The following is a 19902-nucleotide window of genomic DNA, read 5'->3' as shown; positions in this document are numbered from 1 at the left end:
AAATTGGTGTGAAGTATTAGTTTCAAAATGCATCAACATTCAAGTTCACATTTGTCGGCCCTTCACATGTCCACAGTGCTGGCAAACGTCAATATAATTTTCGCGCGTTAGTTAGCCTTTTGCTTATAACTTGTACATTTCAAATTAAAACACTAAGCGAGTTTACCTCTGGAGGTCCCAACATAAACTAACATAAACGTTAACAGTATCTCTAGCATTGAACTTGATACGGCTGATGTTAAGGTCTACCGACGGCAGGGAGTAGATTGCTTTAGTTATTTTAATTAATTGTGCATAAACATTTTGAATAAATTTTTAAAACTTAGAAAGGCTCAGGTATGAAATTAAGAACTTTGTAACTGAGCCATAGGAATATGTTTTGACGCCGTAAACACAACAAGCTGGGAAATCTGCAGCAAAAAGAAATTTGTCAGCAGAACATTGCGAAAAGAGCAGAACTATGACAATTCTGCATAAGCTGCCGACTAATACATCCAATTTGTGGGCTTCAGACGCTAAACGGATGCGCTTAATAGAGCTGAGACGTGTATTTTTCATGCAGAGTTGCAGATTTGTAATTTTGGCGCCTGATTTGGGCGCCGGCGTTGCAAGATTGGTAGAACACACAGCTCAGAATGTGGTGGTAACGGGTTTGACTAAGTTGTATAATGTCCTCTTTCGTTTTTCTTTTCTATAAGTACGCTTCTACCAATAATTCGGTGAGAATATAAGTCGCAATGTGTGTCGACGTTAATGCAATTGGCATTGAAGCAACATTGCCACATATCATATTGCCAAGGCCAATACACGTCCTGCATGAGGCGTCTACTGGAGCCGGGCTCCTCTATCGCACTTCGCACTGAGCACGTTGCGCCATTTAGCGGAACCACCGTGAAATCCTCGCGTGGCTCCTGAGAGAATGGATACGCAGGCGAGAACGTTGTCTCGATATACATGCCATGGGTTCGATCATGCCCAGCACGGGAGAAATCTTTAACGATTCATGTGTCACTGAAGAGCGGAACACACCCAGTGGAACCTGCCAAGTGACCGACGTTGGCGTCAATTATGTTAATTGCAGAGCGACACATACCCAGTGGAGCCTACCCAACGTCTCAAGTTGGTCCGACGGTTGGTTTCGAACGGTGTTCCCTCGGCAAAACAGCCCGATGCTTCTGACCATGGACGACCGAGTGACCCAACGTGGCAGGAAAAACCTAAAATGTAGTCTCCTGAAATTTCAGGGAACTCCCGAAGAATGCTAATAACATTACAAAACACCCACGTCCAACACAATGCTGGAATCGAAATGGCGCGTTTCATGTCAGCGAAGTAGCCGCAGAAGCGGATGCCGCGAGCATAGCCACGACGATTGTGGCTGTTCGCTACCTTCATCCCGAGAACGCAGGTGCTGCTTGATGTGTGATGCTTGTTTTGGGAACAGTGCGCACTTACCCAGTTGCATGCACCCTGTGTTGAAGTTGTGTGTTCAGATTCCTGCCAAATGTCAGATACCCTGTGACAATTTCAGGACAACATTCATTTGGGCTAGATGGTGCATACTTCAATTACGAAGGAACAGCGCCAACTAAGACGATCACAAGTGGGGAGAACGACACAGGACAAGCACAAACTTCAACTATCTTTATTCACCGAAAAATTAGCAAATATAAGGACAGACACAGACATGCGCACAATGACCATCATGCGTCGTCCGCTTAACCATTCTAGATAGGACATTTCGCTTTTGAAGAGGGTCACGGAAGTATCACTAACAGAGTTTCTTCCTCTTTTCTTTATATGGAATGCTTCCCAAACCTCACGTGCTGGCAGGGAAACAAAGGCAAATACGACTCGAATTTGAGCAGGCTTCTGGGGGTGGTGAACGCCGAATATGGGCAGATACGAACACTCTCTGTCCACGTGAAGTGGAGGAGCTTCCTCTGCATGACCCTTGATGAAGAGCTCGTTCATGAAGTTCACGAAACGTTCCCTTGTTTCAGGATTTTTTCGCAGGGTACGCCGCAGCGAGAGCACACGAGACAGAGCTTGTTCTCTTGTTTGGAAGCCGACTTCTCGGTGCGCGAAAGGGGAGAGGGGCAACCCAATTGTTTAATTTGTCTTGGGTGAATTCCCTATTCTTTATCTTGAGGAATGTATTGTCTTCCATGGAGAGAGCACGCTGGTTGTCAAGCTCTGTTTCGAAAAGGTGCGGGGCGAGGGTGTCATCCAATGTTGTTGCCAAGTGTAAATCTTCTGGGACCTTATCCGCAGCGTAGAGAATGGGCGCCTCCTTTAGAAAGAAATGCCTTGGGCATGGCTCAAAAAGAGTTGGTCGCCCACTGTCCAGCACATGGGTCTTGAACACAATGACGCTGCCCGTTTTCCGCGTACGACCAACGCAAACGTCGCCGACAATGACCAATCCGAGGTCGAGCTTCTGAGCATACGGCGCGTCATAGGGTCCTTTGATTGTCTGACGAACCTTGTGAGCTCTTAGGATGTCTCGGCCAAGGAGCAGCAGTATTCCAGCCTCCTCAAGAGGCGGAATGTGATTTGCTACAGACCTCAAGTGTGGGTAGTGCCTTGCGGCGTCAGGTGTTGGAATTTCATCTCTGCTTTCTGGAATCGCCTTGCACTTGAGGAGAGGCGGAAGAGGGAACTTGACTGCGCCTGACATGCTCTGCACGAAAAAACCATGAGCGACCCCTTCAACCAGTTCAGAACTGCCGGAGCAAGTGCGGAGGGTGTATTGCGTAGGCGTCCCCTTCACTCTGAAATCATTGAGGAGTTCTGGGGTAACGCAACGAGCGATTACTCTGGTCGTCAAGAATCGCGTATGCTCTTACTCTCTTGTCAGGCTGAGTCTCATGGGTCACCTCTACGAGGCAGATTTTAGCACACGACTTTGTGCTGTAGCCAGCGTTTGCCACTTCAGTACGTCTAGATGTGACTCTTCTTTCTGAGTCATCTGTGATACTGTCATCAGACCTACTAGCCCTTGACGGCTCTGAGGTTGGCGATGCTGGGTGAAGCGCTGTGGCGTGGTCAGCGCTGTCGCATATGAGGCATATCACAACTGCCTGACATTGCCACTGCATGTGGTTCTTGGATGAGCAGCATCGTAGGCAGATCCCTTGCTTCTTTATGAAAGATTGCCGCTCTTCCAAGGTTTTCTCATGGAAAGCGCAGCACCTTTCCAAAGGGTGAGGTTTCTTGTGATATGGACACCACGTTTTCAAGTCCTTCGATTCCAGTTGCTGTTCGTTAGCAGTGGCAGCTTGATTAATTTTGGGAGAAGCAGGATCCACTTCTGTTTTTCTCGCTGACACAGATGATCTTTGCCGCGTGGTCTTTGTAGCATTGTCTTCCTTGCTTTGATTGAATTCAGACAAGGCATCTCGTTGATGCAAGATGAAACTCGGGTCGTTCCTCCATGCTGGCCTGATCTCTAACAAATTTGCAAAAGAAAGAAAAGGGTGGAAATGCAGTGTCGTGATCTTGCTTGTATTTCGCCCCAACCGACATCCAATTTTCTTGAAGTCCAGATGACAACTTCGAGACAATTTTCTTCACCCCTCTTGCGGTATCCAAATACCTAAGACGGGCAAGATACGGGTCAATTTTCGCAGCCTCGAGTTCTAGGAGGAGGTCGCCAAGTTCTTGGAGTCTGGTATTTTCCCGGTAAGACATCTTCGGGAAGTCTTCCAGCCGCTTCACTAATGCATTCTCAATTGCCTCAGGGCGCCCGAAGACGTCTCTAGCTGTTTCCACACGACGTTCAAGCCCGTTGAAAAGTCATCCCCGTGCACCGATTTTAACCTCCGAGCCTAATTTGATGATTCAGAGCCAAGCCATTTGATGAGAAGGTCGAGCTCTTCCTGGGCAGAAAGACCTAGATCTCTGACGACACCTTTGAACGATGACTTCCAAGCGCGAAAGTCCTCAGGTCGATCATCAAACTTGATAATACCGCTTGAAATAAGATCTTTGCGGCACAGGAATTTAAGGGCACCGGCTAGCTCTGAGCTTGAACAGTTGTGTGCCAGGGCGTACACAAGCGGCTGCGGATCAACTCGTAAGTCCATAGGTCGACTCGTAGCTCCAGCATGTTATAACTTGGGTTGTTAGGGGCAGCATGGTAGTCAGGTGGACGTTCATCAGCTCGAGACACATAGAATTATTCGCAGCTGTGTTGGCCCTCGGCGACGTGTGAGCATTGTTTACGTCGTCGCTAGAGTTGGTAACAGCCTCCTCAGTAAACACGAGCGCATAGTTGCGTAGGGCTTGCTGCTCATCGATGTCTCTCCTAGTCTGCAGCGTTCGGTCCAGAGAAGGGAGCGTGCGCATGCGCTCCCCGCCATCCTGCTCCACGGCTGCCTCGAGCGCATTCGCCTGTGCGCTTGCAGCTGCCGCTTCTTTTTCATACTGCAAAATATCCAATTCAGCCTCAATCCTTGCCTTCTCGATACGCATCGCAGCCTCTCTGCGACCAAACTCTGCTCTGGCCCGGACGGCTTCAGCTTGTGCGCGTGCTTATACGGAGGCTAGGCTGATTGTTGACGAGCCCGATCGTCATGACCTCGAAGGAACGCTTGATTGGGCCGATAGAGAGTGCAGCGACGTTACCTCCTGTAAGCGGTCGTGTTCTCGTTCTGTAGCCTCACGTAATTTGTCACTTACAGTCACATAACGGTCTGCGTCGATTTCTTTCTGAAGTTCTAATTCCTGCTGGGTTTCAGATCTGCTCATTTTGGCGAGGAAGGTAGCGTATCTGGCGGCGACGTGCTCGTAGCGCTCACACCTTGCGCGAAGCTGCGTTGCGGCGCTGTTAACGTCTTCCTCTTTCGCGCATGACATTTTGAAAATAGCTGTCTCCACGTTCTTCCAGGCAGCGTCTATTCTGCGGCAGTGCTCTTCGCGGCTTGTTTCATACGTTTCCTAAGCTTTCATGGAAAACGTAGTTGCTGTGTAAGCTTCATGCTCTGCTGTCATAATTTGAGACGTTTCAGGAGTCAGCTTGTCCTGATCCATTTTGGCGTGCGTGCTTCACGACGTATCTCACTCAAAGCGCACGTATGTGGGGAAGCCTGCTAAGCTGTGCGATGGAATTTGAAACGAGCCCACCTTGTCGTTGCCCTGTGTGCCATCAGCTGCTCAACTTGTAGGCGATGCCGTTTCGTTGCAGTAGGCAGATGTCATGGTCAAACCGGAGGTCTCGCCAAGTGACGTATTCCACTCCAGCGGATGTTGAGTTGGCGGCCGATGGCTGTCGACTTCACTTTTTTACTATGCGGGATCAAAGCGTCCGCTGTCCAGCTAGATAACGGGTCGAACGCAGTTGAACATTTAAAACAAACTTTAATTACACTAAGAAGGTCAAAAAAGCAAGTCAAAAATACCCAAAATGTTCAATTTCAGCCCGTAAAAAAGTGGTCCTGTCTCTAGGGCCGGTGAGGCGAGTCTGCCCATCTCGCGTTTTTTTCCAGCCGCGGTTTCAATCCCCGTCGTCGTCCCCCAGGCCCGGGAAACATCACCCGACACCTCGAAGCGTCGTCACTGCGTCACTTCCGGGAACCGAACGGAGTGAGCGGGTCCTTTCACTCGCGCACAGCTCGGAGTCCGCGGAGGGTCAGTGAAAAAGAAAGCAATAAAAGTAAGGAAGGCTCGCTTCCCTCTTCCGAGAAAAGTCCGGCCGTGCATTCGCGATGCCCACAGAACACGTCCCAACTACACCAAGATTTCTGATTTCAAGCATACCTCCGGCCCTACTACTTCGGCACCATTTCTGATCTAAAGCGCAACTCTGGCTCAATCCACGCAAGATTTCTCATTTAACGCCCAAGTTCACCTAACTTCTGCAAGATTTCCGATGTAAAGTATACCTGCGACCCAACTGCAGCAACATCTCTGATATAAAGCACACCTCCGGCCCAACTCCAGCAACATTTGTAATATAAAGCATAACTCCTGCCCAGTTCGGGCTAGATCTCTGATTTGAAGCAATACTCCGACTCAACTCTGCAAGATTTCTGATTTAATGCACTGCTACGGCTCAACTTCCGCATGATTTCTTATTTAATGCACTACTATGGTTCAAGTACGGCTCAACTCCGGCAAGATTTCTGATTTTAAGCGCAACTCCGCCCAGCTCCGCCAAAATTTTGTTTTTCAAGTACACCGCCGGCCCAACACCGGCAACATTTGACTTAAAGCGGAACTCCGACCAAAATTCGGCAAGATATGTTATTTAAAGCTAAACTGCACCAAACACTGGCAAGATTTCTAATATAAAGCATACGTCCAGCCAAACCCCAGCAAGATTTCTCATTTCAACCCCAACTCCGGCGCGATTTCTCATTTGAAGCAATACTCCGGCTCTACATCAGCAACATTTCTGATTTAAGTCACAACTACGACTAAACTCGACCATGATTTCTGATTTAATGCACCACTAACGCTGAACATCGGCAAGATTTACGATCTAAAGAACAACTCCACCCAATTCCGGCAAGATTTCTAATTGAAAGGAGAACTCCGACCCAATTTCGGTTAGATTTCTGACTTAATGCGCTACTGCTATTAAACTTTGGCATGATTTCTGATTTAATGCACTACTAAGCCTGAACTATGGCAAGATTCCAGGTATAAAGTAAAGTTGTGGGACAACTACGGCAACAGCTTTGATTTAAAGCATACCTCCGGCCTATCTCCGGCAAGGATCTTTATTTAAATCATGACGCCTAACTGAAGGCAACATTTGCGAATCAGTGCGCAACCCGAGTCCGGCCCCGGCAAGGCTTCTCATATAAAACATACCTGCAGCCCAACTACGGCACTAATCTTTATTCAAAGCACAACACCCAACTCTAGGCAAATAATCTGATTCATCACGCAACTCCAGCTCAACTCCGGCAAGATTTCTTATTTAACGCCTAGCTCCACCCTGCTCCGGCAATATTTATTACATAAAGTACAACTGTGCCCCAACTACGGCAACAACTCTTGTTTAAAGCATACTTCGGGCCCAACTCGGGCAACATTTCTAATTTAAAGCACAAATACGACCCCATTTTGGCAAGATTTCTGAGTTGGAGCATTAGTTTGGATCAGCGCCGACATGATTTCTGGTTTAAAACATAAGTGCGTCCAACTCCGGCAGGGTTTCTTGATTAAAGCATAACTGTTCCCAACCGCGAGCTATGGAAAGAACAACGATAGGTGTAACTTTAAGGGATAAAAAAGGAGCAGATTGGGTGAGGAAACAAACGCGAGTTAATGACATCTTATTTGAAATCAAGAAAAAGAAATGGGCATGGTCAGCACATGTAATGAGGAGGGAAGATAACCGATGGTCATTAAGGGTTACGTACTGGATTCCAAGAGAAGGGAAGCGTAGAAGGGGGCGGCAGAAAGTTAGGTGGGTGGATGAGATTAAGAAGTTTGCAGGGACAACATGGCCACAATTAGTACATGACCGGGTTTTTGGAGAAATATGGGAGAGGCCTTTGCCCTGCAGTGGGCGTAACCAGGCTGATGATGATGATGAATTTCGCAACCGGAGTAGGCGCCACCTGTTCCAGTCAGTGCCTCTCGTTTTCCGCTCGAAGCACACAAGGCCTTCAGTTCTCGTTGGCCTCGGTAGCTCGAAATGTTGCCGCCGTTAGAAAGGCAACACTCACTTCAAGAGATGCATATTAGTGGAACGGTAAATCGAATTGTTAAGAAGGATTAAATAAACTAAATGGAGGGCAGGCGCTAAGTTTCAGAACGAGAAGTACAAGAAAACACCAGATGTAAAAAAAATCACAGTTACAAGTCAAAGATGAAGTAGTTAGCAAAAAATATAGCGGAAGAGAAACACGAACTGCATTACTGACACTTTAATTTCTTCTCTTCGAGTCGCCATCCAATCTGCCGAGCAATAGGGTTCGCATAGTTAGTCACGCGTTCCAGCTTCCAAGCGGCGAAGCAGACAAGCTGATGAAGCGAGCGCAGCGGACTGTTTGCTTAACCACTATATTGTTCCGTGTGGAACTTAGCAAAGGGAATTCTGGCACTTGAATCCACGAAAGCTACAAGTATAGCGGTTCAGCCAGCATAATAATAATGGTCGGTACGTAGATGTGCTTAAGCTTTTGTCCTTAAAATTGATTAGCAATTTTGCAAGCTGATCATATTCAGGAGCATATCGCGGTTTGAATGCAAGAATTTGGCACTAATTACGCATAGCGAATCATTACGAACTGATAGCGTTTGCATTGTTTAAAATGTTTTGCTACTAACTATTGCCTAATGGCCCTGTAGGTTATCTCAAATAATAAAGAAAAATAATGCGCGCTGACACTAATTTCCTCGCTCTATTAAGGAACCTGCGAGTGCTCGAACATTTCGAAACAAAAAGGGGAATGAATAACATCACCAGAACGCTTGAAGCCACGAGCACACAGAACAGAACGCGAAGGATCCTGCCTTGGTGCTCTTCCCGTGATTACGCCCTTTACAGCAAAGCCTTTCATTGAAATTCTAAAGTGGTTTTCTTGGGTGGTGGCGAAGGCCTGCGGCATGCTCAATCGCTAATGCAAGGAAAGGCATCTACAAGGTCTGTATGCATCGGAGCCTCGACACAACCGCACGACCAGGCCGGTGAAACGTGCAGCCGGTATCAATAGAACCGGTGTAGAATACGGGTGCGTGCGCGTTGAAATTTGAGGATTGATAGAATTCCGTCTGGTCTGAAGGCAATATGATGCAAAAAGGAAACACCAATCAAGAAGTAAAACAACATTTAGCTGCTAAATTCACGCAGCAACCCCGCTGGGAGGTGTCTAGGTATGCGTGCATTTTGCCACTTGCTCATTTCCCCAGAGCCCGGTGTCATTATCAATGTTATGAAACTTTATCCTACCAGTATGAACCCTCATCAACTTTTGTGGGTCGTTATCAACCTCATCAGACTAAATCCGATCCTTATCAACCCTTATCGGTAGGCATTGTCCTTAACGCAATCGATTCGATCCTTATCAACCCTTATCTGTCCTTACCAGCCTTGGTGTCAGACCAGGCTACGTAGTATTCCATGATGATGTAACCAGCGCAAAAGGGGATGCAGAACCCAAGAAACGCGACAATATCAACTAGCCAGTCTCACACTTTGCCTCAGTTCATTTCTAATTCGACGGGCTTTGTCGACTGTGGTCGACTGTGGCCTTTCTTGTGTTCTTCATCCCCTATTGCGCTGGTTCATCATTATCAACCTTATCGAACATGATACGACTCTTATCTACTTCTATAGGCCCTTGCGAAGTCTATCGCACTTGATCCCACGCTTACTATATTTATAGGTGCTTATTATCCTTACTAGAATTGCTGCAACCACTAAAACCCCTTATCGCTTTTAAACACCTTATCGGTCATCTCCAACCATTATTAACCATGTTCAGACCCATATAACCCCTCAGCACTCCTTATCATATTTATCAACTCACTAACTGCTTATGTGTTTCTCTTGCGCGACGTGCAAAGTATGAGGCCTCCGAGATCGGCGGCATTTCCGGCAGTGAAGGAACGCCACAGCGGAAGGCGCACCCCGCGACCAGCGAAACGCATTGCGATGCAGCATTTCGCATTAAACTCGCAAAATCGGAATTTTTCTAATGTCTACTATGCTCCAAGAGAGCTCAAGATGTGGTCCTAGAGATGGCTTTTATTCCACCGTCACCAAATCCTTCAACAAAGACTTCACAGGAACTGTTCACCTTTGAAATTTGTTTTGCACCGCCGGTACAACACATTCATATCATCATCAACATCATCATCATCATCATCATCATCAGCCTGGCAACGCCCACTGTTGGCCAAATGCCTCTGTCATATATCTCCAACTACCCCGGTCATGTACTAATTGTGGCCATGTTGTCCCTGCAAACTTCTTAATCTAATCCACCCACCTAACTTTCTGATGCCCCCTGCTACGCTTGCCTTCCCTTGGAATCTAGTCCGTAGCCCTTAATGAACATCTGTTATCTTCATTCATCATTACATGTCCTGCCCATACCCATTTCTTTTTCTTGATTTCAATTAAATTGTCATGAACTCGCGTTTGTTCCCGCACCCAATCTCCTTTTTTCTTATCCCTTAACGTTACACCTATCATTCTTCTTTCTATAGATCGTTGCGTCGTCCTCAGTTTAAGTAGAAACTTTTTCGTAAGCCTCCAGGTTTCTGCCCCATACGTGAGTACTGGTAAGACACAGCTGTTATACACTTTTCTCTTGAGGGATAATGGCAACCTGCTGTTCATAATCTGAGAATGCCTGCTGAAGGCTTTCTGCCCATTCTTAATCCTGATTATTTCAGTCTCATGATTCGGATCCGCGGTCCCTACTGTTCCTAAGTAGATGTATTCTCTTACCAGTTCCAGTGCCTCACTACCTATCGTAAACTGCTGTTCTCTTCCGAGACTGTTAAACAATACTTTAGTTTTCTGCAGATTAATTTTCAGACCCACCCTTCTGCTTTGCCTCTCCAGGTCAGTGAGCATGCATTGCAATTGGTCTCCTGAGTTACTAGGCAATGCAATATCAACAGGGAATCGCAAGTTACTAAGGTATTCTCCATTAACTCTTATCCTCAATTCTTCCCAATCCTGGTCTCTGTATACCTTCTGTAAACTCGTTGTGCATAGCATTGGAGAGATCGTATCTCCCTGCCTGACGCCTTTCTTTTTTGCGATTTTGGTGCTTTCTTACGGTGGCTGCGGTGGCTGTTAAGCCGCTGTACATATATTTCAGTATTTTTACATACGGCTCATCTGCCCCCCGTTTCCGTAATGCTTCCATGACTGCTGAGGTTTCGACTGAATCAAAGGCTTTCTCGTAATCAATGAAAGCTATATATAAGGGTTGATTATATTCCGCACATTTCTCTATCACCTGATTGATAGTGTGAATGTGGTCTATTGTGGAGCAGTCTTTACGGAATCCTGCCTGGTCCTTTGGTTGACGGAAGTCTAAGGTGTTCCTAATTCTATTTGCAATTACCTTAGTAAATACTTTGTAGGCAACGGACAGTGAGCTGATTGGTCTATAATTTTTCAAGTCTCTGGCGTCCCCTTTCTTATGGATTAGAATTATGCTAGCGTTCTTCCAAGATTCCGGTAGCTCGAAGTCATGAGGCATTGCGTATACAGGGTGGCCAGTTTTTCTATAACAATCTGCCTACCATCCTTCAACAATCTGCCGTTACCTGATACTACCCAGCTGCCTTCCGCTTTGCATAGCTCCCAAGGCTTTTTTTTTTACTTCTTCCGGTGTTCGTAGTGGGATTTCAAATTCCTCTAGACTATTCTCTCGTATTGTTGAGGTATATTTAACTTCTTCAAGCGTGGGTGTTTATCCCAGTGACTGAGGAACTCAGCTTCAGGCTTTCGGGCCGTATGTTCGACACTCGCTAACATCCGTAACGTCTTTCCTTTTTAATTTACACATTAATTTCATTGCAATGTTTTACCAATTCTGAAGCTACCAATCAGCTTCAGTTACAGTAGGATAGCGATGAAATGTCTCAACTTCACCAATTACGCATTTATTTCCCAGTTACAAGGCGTCACGGGAAAGAGACGGTTTTCCCAGGGTATTCGCCAAAGAATGCCTACACATTAAACTTGAAAGATGTTTCCTCCCACACGGACGCCATGTTCGCAAGATACTCCAGTGTGGGAGCCTTAGCGTCTTATTTTTTCACTAGGTGTTTATTTCCTTGTCGGCGTTCGTTTTTTTTTTTTTTCATCAAGTACGTATGTGCGTCGGTTGCAACGGAAACTACCAGTATATGGACCTCTCCATCGGGCGAGGAGGAAAAGGCGCGCGGTGAGCCTTTCCTTCTCTCCGGCATGTGCCATCCTGCGCGGCCCTGCTTGAAGGTATTGCTGTCGCGCACTGCGCAATGATCTTGAGACGTTTTAGATCTTTGTGAAATTTAAGCATGTCCGTTCATATAAAGTCGTCAGGGTCGGTAACTACAGTATGCGGAACGATGTCTTTCTATCAGCCGCGGTGTGCGTATGTTGTGGCCGATTTTGCGTATTTAGGTTTTAATTCAACGAAGACCACCGGCTGCTTTCTATTAGTAGCATGAAATACTAAATCTGCTCATTATCTCATAGCTCGGCATTGCGACAAAAACATAAAACATGCTCGTGTATGGCCAACCTAAGGCAACCACGAAACATCTAAGCGGCAGGCGCTATCAAATAATTCTGATACGCCGGCATCGTTCTCACGCATTCAAGCCTAGTAGGTATTGTGATCTTTGGAGTCGGGCATGAAATAGATGGCAGCTGGCCCATGCCATCGTTCAACTTATCCACGCTGCGGACTTTGTTGAAGGGAGAGACTTGTTCTCATCGAGAACGAAGAATAGGGGTTTATTTACAGTATTTACATGAAAACATTACAGTTAATCAGTCTAACATGACTGCAAGAGGAATGCATTCTCAGCAGCCGCACGACTGCTTATAAACAGTCTGTCCTACCTAGATGCCTTGGTGAGGGAAAAGCGGCCGTTCAATCTGTTACAAACTCGGAGCATTCAAAGTCATCGTAGCCGACGCGCCTTTAAGCGGGAGCGTTACACGCACTGCCGAGCAGGTTTCACTGACCACGCCGAGGTGAGTGGGTTCTCGGAGACATGGTGCTTGCCCCGAGCAGGCGCATCTTCATCCCAGTGTTGACCCTGCAGACAATGGCCGCTGTGCCTGTCCATGAATTCTAAGCAACGTGAGACGGCTGCCAGACATCTTCTCCCAGGTTTTCCACCACTTCTATCAAGCCGTGGCGGCCACGGCGAATCCACTAACAATACTTGGTCCGCCGACCGCGTTTAGTCATAGCGGCGGCGCTCGCTTGGGGACGCGGCGCATTCTTGTTTTCCTAGAAACAGTCATCGCAGGGGCTGGGCGCGTTCCAAGGTCTGGTTCTCCGAATATCGCCACGCGCACCGCTGCGGCTGGCTGGGAATATCTTGCAGATCGATACCCTTTCAGGCCGTTCGTAACAGCTCCTTCATAGCCCGGAAGATCTCGACTGGCCAGTGCTGACAATCGCTGGGGAGGAAAAGAATGGCTAGTGGCAAGGGGGGCCAAGGGGAGCCTTGGCTTGGAGCGACCAGCTGTGAAGTGATGACACCGCCACAAAACATTCAACAAGGACAGGCAACTGCAAAACGAACCCCACCACACAGCTCTGCACCGAGATGAGGTATCTTGGATCTCACTTTAGACCCGCTAGGCTTCAAAGAAGACATACGTGCAAAAACAAAAAATGCTGCATGTCGCTGCTACAATTTGGAAGGAATATCGTGCTGACAAATTTGGCGATCATGGAGGGAGTCCTGCTAAATGAGAGGGGATCTGTTTGGCTTAACAAAATTAACAAGAACCACCCCAAAATTTAGGCGGGATCTCTATACGCCTAAAGCAAAGCATCCGAATTCCTATGCAACTTTCCCTTCTTATATCTAACGGAGAAGTTGTACTCTTGGAGAGTGAGGCTCCATCGGAGCAAGCGGCCATTTTTGTGTGACATTTAATTGAGCCACGTCAGAAGACAGTGGTCGGTATTGAAGATGAACCTCGCTCCATACAAGTAACACGACAACGTCTGGGCTGCCCAAACTAAACAAGCACATTCCTTCTCAGAAGCGCTCTAGGATTCCTCTCTTAGTTTACGGCTGGCATAGAGGTTAGGATGTTAGTCGTTACCGTCGCCGACCTATGTACCACGCCCATATTTCTGTCGCTTGCGTCACAATGAACTATGAAATCTTTTGCGTAGTCTGGCGCGTGAAGCACAGGACAAGAAATCAATAGCGTTTTCAAATTTTGGAAAACGTTCTCTTTGTCCTTATCCCAGTGCACGCTATGCGGTGCTCCCTTTCGGAGGGCATCCGTTAAAGGATTTGCCATTTGCGAGTAATTCCAAATGTACCACTGATAGTACCCCACAAATCACAAATATTAACGAACGTCTGCTTTCGTGCGCAGCTGTAAAAATTCTCCAATCGTAGCTATATTTAGCTCGGCCGGCGGTCTCCTGCCTTAGCCGACAACATGGCCCAGATAAGTAACCTTCGAGCAGCTAAACCTACACTTTTCCGCCTTCATCGTTAAGCCCGCTTCCCTCAACCGTGAGAACACCTGTTTTAGGTGCGATACGCGCTGTTCTCAGCCGTCCGAAAAAAAATGCTCCACCATCAAGATATGGTAAGGCGAACTCCTTCAAGGCTTTTGGGACAATATCCATTAACTTAGAGAAGCTAAACGGTGCGTTCTTCAGCCCGAAGCTGAGGGCGACAGGGCGAAAAGTGCGTACAGGTGAGATAAATGCGGCATAACGGCTTCTACTTTCTTGAAGGGAAACTTGCCAGTATCCTCGCACAAGATATATAGTTGAAATGTATTTAGCAGCTCCAACTCTTTCAATTCCTTCCTCAATGTTGCGTATCGGATACAGCTGATCCCTAGTGATGGAACTTAAATTACTGTAATCAATACACGGACAAGGCTCCTTATTAGGCGTTTATACAACTATTAGTGGTGACGTGTAGTCACCCTCAGCGGGCTCAATGGCTCCCAACTCTAGCATGCCCTGTATCTCGGCCTTCATAATTTCTTTCTGTCCTGGAGACACCCTGTAAGGCTGTGATCTTACGGGTTCGGTTAATGTCAGGTATATTTCATGCGTTATTAGTTCGATTCTACCTGGCCGATTGCTGAATCTGTCGAGATATTCCTCTAACACCCCTTTTAGCTCATCTAGCTGCTCGGATATAAGAGCGTGCGAGCTTACCGAATCTTTAATACTGCTTCTAGGTTGATTTCAGAGTTGGAGCTCGCCTTATACTCCTTAAACTAGGTACTAGTCTCACCCTGCTTTTTCAAGGAACAGTTAACACCTCCGCTCCGCTCTACGTACGGCTTCATCGAATTGCAGTAGTATATCCTCACCTTCCTGCGACCGGGTTTTCAGAGCATAGTTAGTATTTGCAAGTTTGTGCAACACTTTAACGGGCCCGTCCCCGTGAACGGCGAGCTTCTTCTTTCTTGAAGGTTTGAGGATCGTTACCTGGTCTCTTGCGTTAAGCGTACGAAGCCTCGCATTCTTGTCGTAATGGAAATCGGCCTTCTTCTGAGCTACTCCCATGTTCTTTTCGATTAGTTCTTGGGTTGCACTTAGCCGTTCCAGTAGATTTAGCAGGTATTCTGCCACTGTTGGACTCTCTCCTCTGTCCTCTCACATCTCTGTTAACATTCTCAGTGGAGAACGGAATGTCCTCCCATACACCAGTTCTGCTGGCGAAAACCCTGTAGTCTAATGAGGAACCGTTCGCAAAGCAAACAAAGTGGCCTGAAGGGAATTCTCCCAGTCCTTCGTGCGCTCGTAACAGAGCACCCGCAAAACTCGCTTATGCACTGAATGCCACCTCTCTACACTATTTGATTGAGGGTGATAGACGGAACTGTGTATCAGCCTTACCCCGCACTTTCGCAAGAATGTGCAAGTCAGTGCGCTGGTGAATACTGACCCTTGATCGCGCCTGAATTTCGGCGGAAAACCCAACTCGTGCGGATACTGTCAAAAGCGCGTCTACTACTTCGGTGGAGCTGAGCTCTTTCAGAGGATTTCCTTCCGGAAACTTTGTAGCCGGACACAGCATGGTAAACAAGTACGGGTAAACCGACTTTGTCTTTGGTAGAGGCCCCACCATGTCTATCACAAGTCGTGTGAAAGGTTCTGTTATTAAGGGCGCAACCTTTAGTGAAGCTTTCTATGTTTCTCCTAGTTAACCCGAGGGCTGGCAGGCGTCGCATGATCTTACAAAGTTTTCTACGTCTTTGAAGCAGCCAGGCCAGTAGTATTCCTGAAGCAATCTTTCCTTTGAATTTTTATGCCTAGGTGGCCAGACCACCCATTTCTATGACAGAGACTCAAAAGGTCCTCAATGTACTTAGTAGGTATGACTAACTGATCAAGAATCCTACCCTTTCGGTCTCTGTAGTACCGATAAACAACCGTCCTCTCTCTTGTACCGTCACGTTGCGCCTAGCAATGCCTTCTTTAGCTGTATGATGCAATTTAGTTAAGCTGTCATCATTCTTTTCCTCGGCGGACAGTGACACTCTGTCCACACGTAAGAGCTGATCAAAGTTCTTTGAGTCCGGTGATAGTAACGACCCTGTCTCGCTTGCGAGTGCGTCAGCGGGCTCGTCCTGTAGGCGTGAATTTTGAGACCCTATAGTGATATGCCCTCATTGAGCCGGTCAGCTGGCAGGGTTTCCTCAACTGTTTTGTCGTCCGTCGAGCCTAGCTCGGATTCGGTTACTGAAGTTGCCTTTTTTGCTGCTTCCGCGGGAGCAGCTTTTGCACTTTCAGCCGAAAGCGACGCGATTTTACGAGCTTGGCCTCGCGTCGACGCCTGTACTACGCCCTCTCCCTGTTTAAGCCCTTTGTCACGCAGTAACTCATCCGACCGATTCGAAAAGTGTAAGGTACTGCAGCGACAAGAATTTGGAAATTGCATCCTCGGATATGACCTCCCTGAACGGTCCACTGATTTTCACTTTTCCCACGGGCAGACACATGCTGTGTTCTTCTGCAACCTGTTTGATCCATGCTACTTCTCCGGTGAAGTCATCTACCGTCTCATAAAACAGATGGACAATGTCCATAGTGGCGGCACTGTCTCGCTGCACCCGACATGGTTTATCATGAACTTGCAGGTCATGAAGATATGGGCTTAAACTCCCATATTCTCGTCTTTTTCATCCACGTAGGAGAAAACTACGCTAGCCTTCACGCAGTTTAAAGCGATATGTCCCAGTTTGTGGCACTTATAGCAGCGGATCGGTTTGAAAGATTCGGCCTTTCTTTTCTGTTCTTTTTGTAAGGTTTCCTCGTTTGATTTTACCTCGCTCTTTTCTGGGGGCTCTTCCTCCACGTCTACAGGCTCCGGTCGTCCGGTCTGCGAACCCTTCTTGAACAGAAATGGATTCCGCGCTCCATTCCGACCGCCCCAATTTCCGTCCTCGGCGTTCAGCTTTCTACGCATTGCTTACTCTTCGGTTAATTCAGCCACCCTTTCCACAGTGTTTACATTTCCTCTGTCTTGCACCCGCAGCTTCACAGATTGGGGGATACTTTTGCAAAACTGCCCTAGACACATGCATTCAACAAGCATGTCTCTGCTCTCGTACGCTTCCGCACTTTTCAGCCACTTGACTAGGTTTGACTTTAAGCCATATGCAAACTCCTGATATGCCTCCCTATCCTTCTTGCCTGTACCGAAAAGCTTCGGCTGAAAGGCGGTACTTTTTGCAAAGACTAGCTTTAACCTTTGAATAATCATATGCATCCTGCGCACTGATTCTGGCGATTACTTCCGCAGCCTCACTCGGCAACATAGGCAACAACCGCTGTGGCCATGTACTCGGACCGAAGTTCATCTTCTCGCAAGTCCCTTCAAAATTTCCAAGGAATAAGCCCATGTCGTTCCCGACCTCAAATGGCTTTAACAGCCTGTCCATGCGGTATGATTCTGCCTCACTTGATCGTCCCAGAGCCCCTTCACTCCCTTAAGACCACTCCAAACGTTTGCTTTCAAGCTCAAGCTCCATTTTTCTTAACTCGCGATATTTCTCGCATTCCTCTCCGTCCCGTTCTTCTCTTTTCCTAAAAAGTCCTAACCCAATTTCAATGTCGCCCTCACTGACCTGTTCGGAAATCAGCTTCATTAATTCCCATTTGAGGATTGCCTTGCGTACCTCCAGGCGCAGTTCCTCACCAACAATCAACAATTCATCTCTCAGCAGTGTCCTTAACTCCATGATTGCCGCTTTACTGCCTTGGTCCTGCTCGCTAAACCTACCTGGGAAAACACAACCAAGCTAACAACAATCCAGCTTCCCTATTGTTCGAAACAAAACAAACATAAAATGAAGCCTAGAGAATCAAAGCAAGAACCAAGCACTCACAGCAGACACAGCACCACGTCGCAAAGTCCATCTCACCGCTGCCAGCCAGTTGTAATATTTGGAGTGGGGAATTAAATACATGGTATCTGGCCCATGCCGTCGTCCAACTTATCCACGCTGAGGACATTGTTGAAGTGAGAGACTTCTTGTCATCGAGAACGAGGAATATCGGTTTATTTAAAGTATTTACATCAGAACGTTGTAGTTCATCAGTCTAACATGAATGCAAGAGGAATGCATTCTCAGCAGCCGCACAACAGCTGCTTATAAACAGTCTGTCCTCCCTAGATCCCTAGGTGAGGCAAAAACGGCCGTTCAGTCTGTTACAAACTCGGAGCATTCAAAGTCATCATAGTCGACCCCCCTTTAAGTGGGAGGGTTACACACACTGCCGCACAGGTTTCACTGACCCCGCCGAGGTGAGTGGGTTGTCGGAGACATGGTGCTTGCCCCGAGCAGGCGCCTCTTCAGCCCAGTGTTGACCCTGCAGACAATGGCCGCCGTGTCTGTCCATGACATTTAAGCCCCGTGAGACGGCTGCCAGGCATCTTCTGCCAGGTTTTCCACCGCTTCTAACTAGCCATGGCGGCCACGGCGAATCCAGTAACAATACTTGGTTCGGCGACCGCGTTTAGTCATAGCGGCGGCGGTCGGTTGGGGACGCGGCGCATTCTTGTTTTCCCAGAAAGGGTCATCGCAGCGGGCCGGGCGCGTTCTAAGGTCTGGTTCTCCGAATATCGCCACCCCCACCTGGCTGGCTGGTAATATTTTGTACGTCGGTACCCTTGCGGGCCGTTCGAAATAGCTTGAAATCCCTATGTGTCTACGCTAGCCTTCCTGCGTGAGGCTGATGGCACTGCTCGACACAGCGATCACTGCGGTTGATGAACCAGCATGGTACATCTATCAACAAGCTATCTGCGTCAGCACTGCCGTTTTGCTCCGTAAAGCCATAATATATGAGTACAATCGTATAATAAGGAAGCGTTGGCTATTGTTGAGGACAACATTTCCGTAATACGTGTGAGTAGAGAATGGAACGAACACAACCGAAAAAAAATTCCGCTATCATCCTCTTTCTCGAAGAAGAAAGAAAAACGGTCTAACGCCACAGTACGAGCTCGCATAGTCACGCCGCACAAAGTTTATAGATCTATAAACATTGATGCCGCATGCTTCGAACATACGCTATATAGAACAAAGATATCCGTAATCCAGCACCTACCACTTCTTCGGATGCTCGCACAGTTCGTAACGGTCGCTTTGCTGGACAAGTTTAGCTCACACTGTAAGGTATGCTGTTAGTACTAATCAAAACTATTTTGTTCATCGGTGGAAACCTCATACACAGAACCAACTAGTCACGCAATCTAATCTGCAGCTAACAGTTTGAACGCTTGTCAAAGTATAACAGCACAGCTCAGGACTATCGTAGCAGAACGGCTCCCACGCTGTTACGATCGTCGCGTATGTTTCATCCCTCCTAAACCGCAGCTAAGAACTAGAGGATAATATTACAATAAGGTCACATTAGTGAATGGAACTATCAGAAATGCACAATTGATCTGCGAGGCTGATTGTAGGCTCAAACATACGCGCGCACATCGCGTTACGTGCTCCCTCCGCCTCAACGCCAGCAGAAAGTCCGGCGGCCAAACCGACTTAAACCACTTCAGTACATCTCACAGAACCATTTTGCACGTATATACGCCACGTCATAAACCCAGAAACTACTGGCGAGCATATACCTGCCATGCAAAACGGTGCGCTCGCCCAAACTAGTATGCCGACTGCCTATAGATGGCGCCACTGCGTAGCAATATGGTGGCGCCCATGAAAAAACGCTGTATAGAAGCGCATTGAAATTACGC

At 47.3% G+C, this 19902-nt stretch overlaps 1 protein-coding gene across 1 annotated transcript in view; it reads right to left on the bottom strand.

The window, feature by feature from the left end:
- LOC142584228 (uncharacterized) overlaps nucleotides 1-19902 on the bottom strand; it is a 254736-nt gene that overhangs the window by 31104 nt on the left and 203730 nt on the right. The gene's annotated exons all lie outside the window — the stretch shown is intronic.

This window comes from Dermacentor variabilis, chromosome 6, assembly GCF_050947875.1.
Source record: "Dermacentor variabilis isolate Ectoservices chromosome 6, ASM5094787v1, whole genome shotgun sequence".
Lineage (NCBI taxonomy): Eukaryota > Metazoa > Arthropoda > Arachnida > Ixodida > Ixodidae > Dermacentor > Dermacentor variabilis.
Note: the sequence above shows the minus strand (reverse complement) of the source record. Positions and strands in the feature narration are given on the sequence as shown.